The sequence below is a fragment of the Hemiscyllium ocellatum genome, chromosome 7 (genome assembly GCF_020745735.1).
Source record: "Hemiscyllium ocellatum isolate sHemOce1 chromosome 7, sHemOce1.pat.X.cur, whole genome shotgun sequence".
NCBI lineage: Eukaryota > Metazoa > Chordata > Chondrichthyes > Orectolobiformes > Hemiscylliidae > Hemiscyllium > Hemiscyllium ocellatum.
The window spans coordinates 71,143,390-71,153,112 of NC_083407.1; the positions used below are offsets into that span (position 1 = coordinate 71,143,390).

Sequence of the window (9,723 nt, forward strand, 5' to 3'; positions counted from 1 at the left end):
ATCTGACAAGCCCAAACAATGCACATGGAATATACAAAACCAGCTGAATGGGAATTACCATTCTAATCAAGAGGCACCAATACTCCATGAGTATCCTAGAAATTTGCATGGCTTGGTTTACTCTCACATTCATAAAACCTTGACATATTGAGAAACAAAAAGTTATCTGCACCTATCCAGCTTGGAATGAAACATTGATTCACATCCCATAATTCATAAAGAAATAATATATTAACAACAGCCTTAGGTGAACAAGTGTGAAAAAAATTGATAGTAACTAGGGTACTAAAACTCTTCATTCTCTCTCTCTCTCTCAGCTTCAGAAACCAATGCAAAAGAAGTAATCTTCTAAGCAAGATGAGATGGATAGAAAACATAAAACATAGGAGTGGAAGTAAGGCCATTTGGCCCATCAAGTTCACTCTGCCATTCAAACATGGCCGATGAGAATTTCAACTCCACTTACCTACACTCTCCCCGTAGTCCTTAATTCCTTGCTAGATCAAAGATTTATCAAACTCTGTCTTGAAGACATTTGACATCCCGGGCTCCACTACGCTCCATGGCAATGAATTCCACTGACCTGCCACTCTCTGGCTGAATAAATGTGTCATCATTTCCATTCTAAATTGACCCCATCTAATTCTAACGTTGTGCCCATGGGTCCTAGTCTCCCCGCCTAACGGAAACAATTTCCCAGCGTCCACCCTTCCTAAGCCATGCATTATCTTGTAAGTTTCTATCATATCTCAGCATAACCTTCTGAACTCTAATGAATACAATTCCAGGATCCTCAGCTGTTCATCCTATGTTAGGTCTACATTCCATGGATCATCCATGTGAATCTCCGCTGTATATGCTCCAGTGCCAGTATGTCCTTCCTGAGGTGTACTGCCCAAAATTGGACTCAGTATTCTAAATATGAATGGAGTTGGGCACAGGAATCAGCAGCCAAGGTGGCTTGAACATTGAGCACTTCAATGATTGGGAAGTCTGGAAAAGAGAGTGACAAGTGATACCCAAGTGACAGGTCTTTAAAAAATTGTAGAGCAAAATGCATATGAGCTAAGCAGGCTGAATATCCATACGTCTCCTTTATATTGCCAGAGCAAGTGGACAATTGCATCACAAAGATGACAATAACTCTTATACATGGTGCAACACTAAGGAGGACAGCATCAGTAAATAACACAATGAACATCGAGCTGAAATAGGTGAGAAAGGGTAGCAAAGTTTTGACTCTCTACACACTGTCAAAAAAAGTGCATAATTCCGGATAGATGAGTCAAAATGCCACAACAACAGATACTGATCACAAAGCTGGAGACTGCAAGGGTGCCATCGTACCAGCCACGGGGAATAACGGAAGAAGTTTTATCCAAGGCAGGGTCATTTGATCACTCAATCTACAGGTAAAGGGCATACAGATCACCACTGGTTAATGATCATTGTGTCTCTACAACCACTGATCTGTTAGGTTGGTTATGCTGAGATTATAACTGGTATAGTCGAAGTTTACATGACCACCTTTGTGTTTCTCACAAGGTTAATTGCAGCGAGGGAACAGTATGTTGCAGCCCAGTCTTGGTTAAACACAGGAGAGATTTTCCTCATCCAAAGCTGGAACATGGCTCATTGATGCAGGTGGGTTCATCGCTGTTGGGCCTCATCAATTTTTTTCTACTCTGCACACCTCGAAGTTCCACATGCAGTGGCGCATCATCACATAAGACAAACAAAAAAATGTGGGGCAAAAGAGCAATCCAATTAATTCTTCAAACTTAGTTTGTAATTCAGTGAGCTCGTGGATGATATTGTACTTCAATACAATTCTCCCATACATTCTCTGTATCCACTGATATTTTAATATGTAAAAATCTATCAATTGCATACGTGAACAAAATCAAGGACAAAGCTTCCACAGTATAGCAATGAATTCCAAAAGATTCACCTCCTATTTGAGTTACAGGGAGAAGCTAAATAGGCCACAGCTGTTTTCCCTGGAGTGTTGGAGACTGAGGGGTGGCCTTACAGAAGTTTATAAGATCGTGAGGGGCATGGTTAGGGTAAACAGATGAGGTCTTTTCCATGGTGTGGGGAGAGTCCAGAACTAGATGGCATAGGTTTAGGGTGAGAGGGGGAAAAATCTTAAAAGGCACCTAAGGGGCAACTTTTTCATGCAGAGGGTGTTGCATGTATGGAATAACCTGCCAGAGGTAGTGGTGGAGGCTGGTACAATGACAACATTTAAAAGGCATCTGGATGGGTATATGAATAGGAAGGATTTAGAGGGATATGGGCCAATTGCTGCCAAATGGGACTAGATTAGGTTAGCGTATCTGATCAGCATTGACAAGTTGGACAAAAGGGTCTGTTTCCATGCTGTACATCTCCATGACTCTGGGTAAGGAAACTCCTCAGCTCTTCCTAGAAAGGTTGCCAGTATGGACAAAATTGGTTGATGGGCCTCTTTCCATACTATAAAAACTCTGAGGCTCTATTAATGGCCTGCCCTTAGTGAGCAACCTTATTCCCAGGTTTTAGGCACACAACCAGGGAAACATCCTTCCTGGATCTAGCTTGTGAACCCCTGTAAAAAGTTTGTATGTCTGATTACCTCTCATTCTTTTAACCTCTAAACAATACGGACCCAGTCTATTAATCTGACAGGACAATTCCTTCATCTCAGGAATTAGTTTGGTGAACCATCATTGTAATCCATCTGACCAAATATATATTTTGTTAGTTAAGACCAACAAAATTGGACATAATACTCTGGGTGTGGTCTCATAAAAGGTTCTATTTCATTGTGGTGAGGTGAGAGTGATAGCTCTCAGTGCTCTACTCAGTTGAATGTGGCCTTGATGCCAAGGAGTCCCAGCAAAACTGGAAGTAATGGGTATTGGGGGCTAACTCTCCACTTGTTGGAGTCATACCTGGAGCATAGGAAGATGGTTGTGGTTGTTGGAAGTCAGTCATCTCAGTTCCAAGACATCACTTCAGGGGTTTCTCAGGGTAGTGCCCTAGGTCCAACCATCTTCAGCTGCTTCATCAATAACTTTCCCTTCATCATAAAGTCAAAAGAGGGGATTTTGCCAATGATTGCACAATGTTTAGCACCATGCACAGTTCCTCAGTTACCAAAGCAGTCCATTTTCAAATGCTACAAGATCTAAACAATATCTAGTCTTGGACTGATAAGTGGCGAGTAACTTCCATGCCATACGAGTACCAGGCGATGACGATTTCCAATAAGAGACAAACTAAACACTGCCTCTTGACAGTCAATGGCGTTACCATCACTGAATCCCTCAGTATCAACTTCCTGACGGTTACTATTTATGAGAAACTGAACTGGATTCATAAAAACTCCCCTGGATTTGTAAAAACTTCCCACATAAGCAGTGGCTTCAAGAGTAGGACAGAGACTAGGAAAAATACAGCAAGTAATTCACCTCCTGACTCCCCAAAGCCTAACATCTACAAAGCACAATTCAGGGGGGTTTTGGATTACTCCCCACTTGCCTCAAAGTGTACAGCTTCAACCACATTTAAAAGGCATTTGGATGAGTACATGAATAGGAAGGGTTTGGAGGGATATGGGCCGGGTGCTGATAGGTGGGACTAGATTGGGTTGGGATAACTGGTCGGCATGGATGGGTTGGAACAAAGGGTCTGTTTCTGTGCTATGACTCTATGACAAGACAGCCCTCTTGATTGGTACCACACCACTCCCTCCACAACACACTTAAGAACAGCATATATAATATAGATAATTTTAATAAGATATTAAAATTCAAGGATTCTTAAATAGGATCTTTCCCAAAGCCATGAAGACTTCCATCTAGAAGGACAAGAGCAGCAGATACATGGGAACATCACCACCCACAAGTTCTCCTACAAGCCTCTCACCATTCTGACTTGGAAATATATCATCGTTCCTTCAATGACAGTGGGTAAAAATCACAGAATTCCTTCCCTTGTGACATTGTGGGTTAACTGACAGCATACAGAATGCAGCAGTTCAAGAAGGCAATTCACCACTACCTTCTCAAGGGCAACTAGGGATGGGCAATAAATACTGGCCACTTAGTAACACCCACATCCCATGAATAAATGAAACAAAGAAAGAAAGCTTTCTAAAGGGAATTTGAGCATACCAATTTAACATTTGCTTCCATGCTGGAGAAGAGTGTGATAAGAATCTATTACAAGTAGCTCCTTTTGAGGGCAAATAAACTCAGCAGTGTTCCTTTGGGCAGAGGTACTGAGCCTGGAGTATCATAAACAAGGAGCATTTTTCTGGATAATTAGGGGCACATGAATTCCTCAATACTCCAATTCCTCAATCCCTGAGCCCTAGAAAATAAGGATCGGAGACTACAAATCTTACACCGTTATGCAAAGAAGTGTAAGCATTAAAGTGAAAGTCAACATATAGTCTAAATTAATATGATACAATGTTCCCAGATTACTGATGAACTCAAAGCATCAGTTGGACAAGTCTCAAGATACCCTAAGACAGATTGTCTGACACACTCATGGCAGAATTCAAATGTTCATTGAGAAAGACTGCAATGTAAGGTTTTGCAGTATATGTTGGAAGACGCTTGTTCAGTAAATATACACACGTTTAAATATATTGCACACAAGGCATTTTCTACAAAAATTAATGTAGCTACAATATCACAGAGCTATGCCTAAGACTACCAGCAATTTGTACTGCAGAACAGTCATTTAATTATTGGTTTTTCCAAGCACAATACAGATTATATCTTACAGCAACTATTTTCCAAGTCCAACTAGACTAGCTAAAGAAGTATGTATTAAGAAGAAAATTTGCAAATCAATTTTAACAAAGGGATAGCCAAAACAGTTAAAGACAGCTACCAACATCTTTTCGATTTTCTTGTTATTGATGTATGTCTTCAGCTGTGACACCAATTTTTTTGTATTTCCAAAAAAAAATATGCCTGACATCATTGATTTGATGGTGTAACCTTAATCTGCACTGGAGAATTGCTGCTACACAAACTATTTGCTGACAAAGACAGGCTGTAATCAATGATTTTGAGAATAAGGAATGTCACTAGAGAAACACTTAAGTGATTTGGTGCATTAACTGAATCAAATCCAAACTATTTTCAAAAGGAGCACTGCTAATACTTTGGTCCTTTACAATCACAATTTCAAACGTAGTTTCTGTGTATTAGCCCTAAGTGCGTAAACATCTTAAATGCAATAGTTTCATACATCATATATTATTTTGAAAATTGGATATGTATTAAATATATTGACTCAATCCTTCTCATATGCATACAAAATGAAAAGGGTTACCTAAATAAGCAATCAAGTGTTCAACATGTCCAAAACTTTTGCAGCACTTCAAAAATAAACAAACAGTCATGCCATCTTCCCTGACAGGCGTTAGATTTGTTGGAACATGTCAACTCTTGTCCTTTAGGACAATAATAATTAATTTAATGTCAGAATTAATTCCATCAAGCAAACTCACTGATCTATCATTTTCAAGAACAATCATAAAATTCAATCTATAGAATAATAGTAAAAATATCTGAAAATTATGATAGTGTGTTAAAATAAAGCTTGCACTTGGAATGAAATGGACCCATGAAGTTTTTTTTGTGTTTAAGATTTATTTAGTATCTCAGGTGTTCCATCCTGTTTTGTGAATGTCTGATCCATAATTTCTCATATTTATAATAGAACTTCAATTTTTGGAATTAAAGTTTGAATTAGCAATAAATAAAAGCACCAGATTGAGAAACTGATTAATACAATTTAACCAAGACTAGGTTTGTTACATTTGAAAAGGTAGTCTATAATTATGCAGTAAGTTAGAACTGGAAGTGGAGACAGTTGACCAATGAGGTTCAACTGTTTTACCGATCAATTTCCCTTGTCAAGTAAGAAACAAATAAAGGATTTTATTGTAAATTTATGGTTTAGCACAAATGCCATTCATTCCTAGTTTTTTCCTGTCCTGAACCCAACTCGCACCCAGTGAAGAATCCAACCCTTAATTTTTAGATAAATATATCTATTACTATTGGAGCAAAGTGTCAATAACAAGGTTTCAACGACAAAAATCAAAAGGAAGACGACTAAATCTAAATAGTGCCCATAGCGGGGGTAATGCACCCAGTTTCCACTGTGTGGACTTGTTTGGCTGAATAGCCTGTTTCCACATTTTTGGGATTCTATGATTGTTCGATTCTAAACGTGGCTGAACTTTTAAGATTCCTGTAACATGAAAGAACTTTTTTAGGGGGGCTTTAGTGAAAAAAAAGTAGACCACAGCATCATCATAACTAAAGCACTATTAACATAATGATGTAGCTTAATTCTTATATACAATAAAGCTGGTTTGTCTCAAAACATTATATCCTTGGCCTAGTTCTGTCAGTTAATTGCATTACATTCAGACTTTATTATGAATTGCTTGTCACTGTTATGCTCAAATGAAAATGAAAATTAAGAAAAACAAACCCTTAAATATTTTAATTTGAGGAAATAACAAGACAAAGACTGCCCAGGACAAGAAAGAGTAGGAAAAATGACTGATGTTTATATCAGACACTCAGTCTCAATGTCTGAAAGTACCTTACAGCAAATGCAACAGTGACTATTTCAATGTGGTAAACAGTAGCTTCCACAATGCTGCAATGAAATATATCTCAATTGTTGGACCATCTGAGACAGCATACATGAACACGTATGAAATTTCTTATCTGACACATCAACATTTCCCCCATACTGCACAGAAATGTCAGCCTAGGATACATGCATCATAAGTGGGACTTGAACTCATTTAGATTCAGAAATGAGAATGCAGTCACTGTGCTACTTTACACATGGACTAACCAAATTAAGTTTTATCTTTTACTGAAGAAATGTTGCTAGAAGTCCCTGCTCTTCAAGTTGTACCAAACGTTCTAGTACATCACAGAATGAAACAGCAGAGAAAAAGACCCATTAGTCTAACAAGTCCAACCAAGTTTCCCAAAGCAGACTAGTCCCACTTGCCTTCCTTTGGCCCATATCCCTCTAAACCTTTCCTATTCATGTACCTTTCCAAGTATCTTCTAAATGTTGAAACTCTAATGCTTTTTCTGGTAGCTTGCCCCATATATGAATCACTCTTGATGTAAAAATGTTGCTCCTCAGGTCAGTTTTAAATCTTACTCCTCTCACCTTAAAAATATGTCCCCAAATTTTGAATGACCCCACCTTAGGGAAAAGACCTTTGCTATTCACCTTATCCACGATCTTATTAACATCTATAAGGTCATCGCTCAGCCTCCTGCACTTGAGTGAATAGACTATCTAGCTTCTCCTTATAATTCAAACCCACCAGTCCTGGAAACATCCAGATAAATCTTTATCTAAACCCTCTCCAATTTAATGATATCCTTCCTATGACAGGACGACCGGAACTGTACACAGTACTCCATAAATGGCCTCACCAACATCTTTTACAAGCTCAATATGACGTCCCAATTCCTATACTCAATAGTCTAAGCAATGAAAGCAAGTGTACTGAACATCGTCTTAACCACCCTGTCTACCTGTGACGCAACTTTCAAAGAACTATGTACCTGAACCCCTAGGTCTCTCTGTTCTCGAACACTACCTAGGGACGTCCCAATAACTGTAGAAGTACTACCCTGGTTTGTGCTACCGAAGTGCAATACCTCGCATTTATCCAAACTAAACTTCATTTGCCACTTTTCAGCACATTGGCCCAATTCATCAAGATCCCTTTGTAATCTAAGATAACCTTATTCATTGTTGACTGCACCACTAATTTTGGTGCCATTGCAAACTTATAAGCATGCTTCCTAAATTCTCATCTAAATTGTTTATATAAATTATAAATAAAAGTGGACCCAGCAGTGAACCTTGCAGAACACTGAGTCACAGGCTTCTAGTCAGACAAACAACCCCCATCACCACCCTCCGTATAAAAGAGACAAATGTCTCAATTAAAGCAACAGCTAAATATTTGCATAATAACATACAATTTCTCTATTTTTAAGTATTAAATAATATGCAAAATCCCATGCAGCGAATTCAAAACCTCTAGCTTTCTGACTCAGACTAGTATTCTGACCAAATGAACCAAGTCTATGTGACTAAAACATCTTGTGTACCATCTCTAACTAACCAGATATGTCAGATATTTGATGGGAACAATGAAGGAATAAGCTATGAGTGGGGCAGGGTTTTGCTCTCGCTGTTCCAAATAACCCTGCAAACTACTGCTCCAACATGTAGCTGACTAAGCAGTACAAAACATTGCATTCCATGATAACCAGTGTGCTTTCAGTGGGCTGAGTCCCGTCCCCAACCTATTAGGGATTTACAAATTGCTTATCTTTGGGATTTTGACAACAGTGACCTGTTTAAACCTAGAAAGCATTTTCTTTGGCCACATCATGCACGTTCCACATCCACGATGGAGATCACCTATGCAGATTGCTCCGTTTAGTCTTTGAAGCATAGTGCCTGAAATATCAGACATCCAGTTGTCAACAAAAACCTTTCAAACCACAGCAGCCCATGTTATTAATTTATCTACTTTATACCGCTGCATTTATCTTGAAGCAGAGGGCAGCGGCACGGGTGCTTCAACAGCAGCATATACCGTTAATTATTTGTGCTTCATTCCCAACCCACAGGAAGTACTCAGCCCGTCTTCTTTTTTTGAAAATGGCTGGAGTGCAACGAACGCTACACTCTCTACGGGGCAGTGCTTTGAAACCACCAAAGTGCAGTGGAAAACGAAGATTGCAACTTCGTTCCTTTTTCAAAACAAAAATCACAAACAAAACCGCTGCTGAGAATGTTTCCTCTTTTTTTGAAAAAAAATAGAAATCAGGGATTTGGGAAGGAACCACGAACTGGCAGTGGGCGCTGCCAGTGAACAAAGCTCGGTCCAGCCCACCTCGGGCCTACCTTTCCCCTCAATCCTCGCAAAGCCTTCAGCCCAGTAACCGCCACAATCGGGATCTCCTCTCTCCCTCTGTGTGTGTGTGTGTGTGTGTCCCTGTCTCTCTCACACACACACATACACATCAGCGCGCACAGAGAAAGACATAGACCAGGTTTCCAGCCCCGGCTTATCCCGCACGACCCACCGCTCACACACAGACTGAGCCGCCCGGGGCAGACATCGCCAGCTCCTTTTGTTGCCCGGGGAGACTGCCTGGTCTCGGGCCACGCGCACAGGTGAGACAGGCTGGCACGAGCCTCCGCTCACCTGAGGACAATGGGCTGCCCGCTGCTGCTCCTCGTCGCAGACGCCGCTCCTCCCCACGCCCTGTGCCCCCTTCCTCCGCCGCCGACTACTTAGCCATGCACCGATCTCAGCAGGAGCGGCACTCTCACTGCACAAGGCATTTCAAGCAAGGATGCTCGCAGCTCCTCGCCGGCGCGTCTAACATACATTAACGTCTGATACGAAATAAATCGTGGCACGCACAACGAATAGCCCACTTGCACCACAAAGCACAAGTTCTCACCACCACCCCCAGCCAGCGCAGTACCTTCCAATGGGATCAATGAACAGCTGGAAATTTCACCTCATCGCAACGTGTACTGTACGGAGATCAAACCACAGCAGAAGTATATCAAATACATTTAGTTTTCACGGCTTGGTCATATTTTATCAAAATTCTCCCCTTTACTTTTAATTATGGT

The 9,723-nt window shown here is 40.4% G+C and overlaps 1 protein-coding gene across 5 annotated transcripts in view; it reads right to left on the reverse strand.

Annotated features, from left to right (window-relative positions):
• sestd1 (SEC14 and spectrin domains 1) overlaps positions 1 to 9,523 on the reverse strand; it is a 131,693-nt gene extending 122,170 nt beyond the window's left edge. For 2 of the 5 annotated variants that reach the window (XM_060827962.1, XM_060827961.1), the window contains exon 1: positions 9,284 to 9,523. The gene's annotated coding sequence lies outside the window, so the exon portion shown is untranslated. Of the gene's footprint in view, positions 1 to 8,979; positions 9,136 to 9,161; positions 9,245 to 9,283 lie in introns of those variants that run through there. The other 3 variants (XM_060827965.1, XM_060827963.1, XM_060827964.1) reach the window with 2 other exon arrangements.
• Between the last annotated feature and the right edge of the window lie 200 nt (positions 9,524 to 9,723).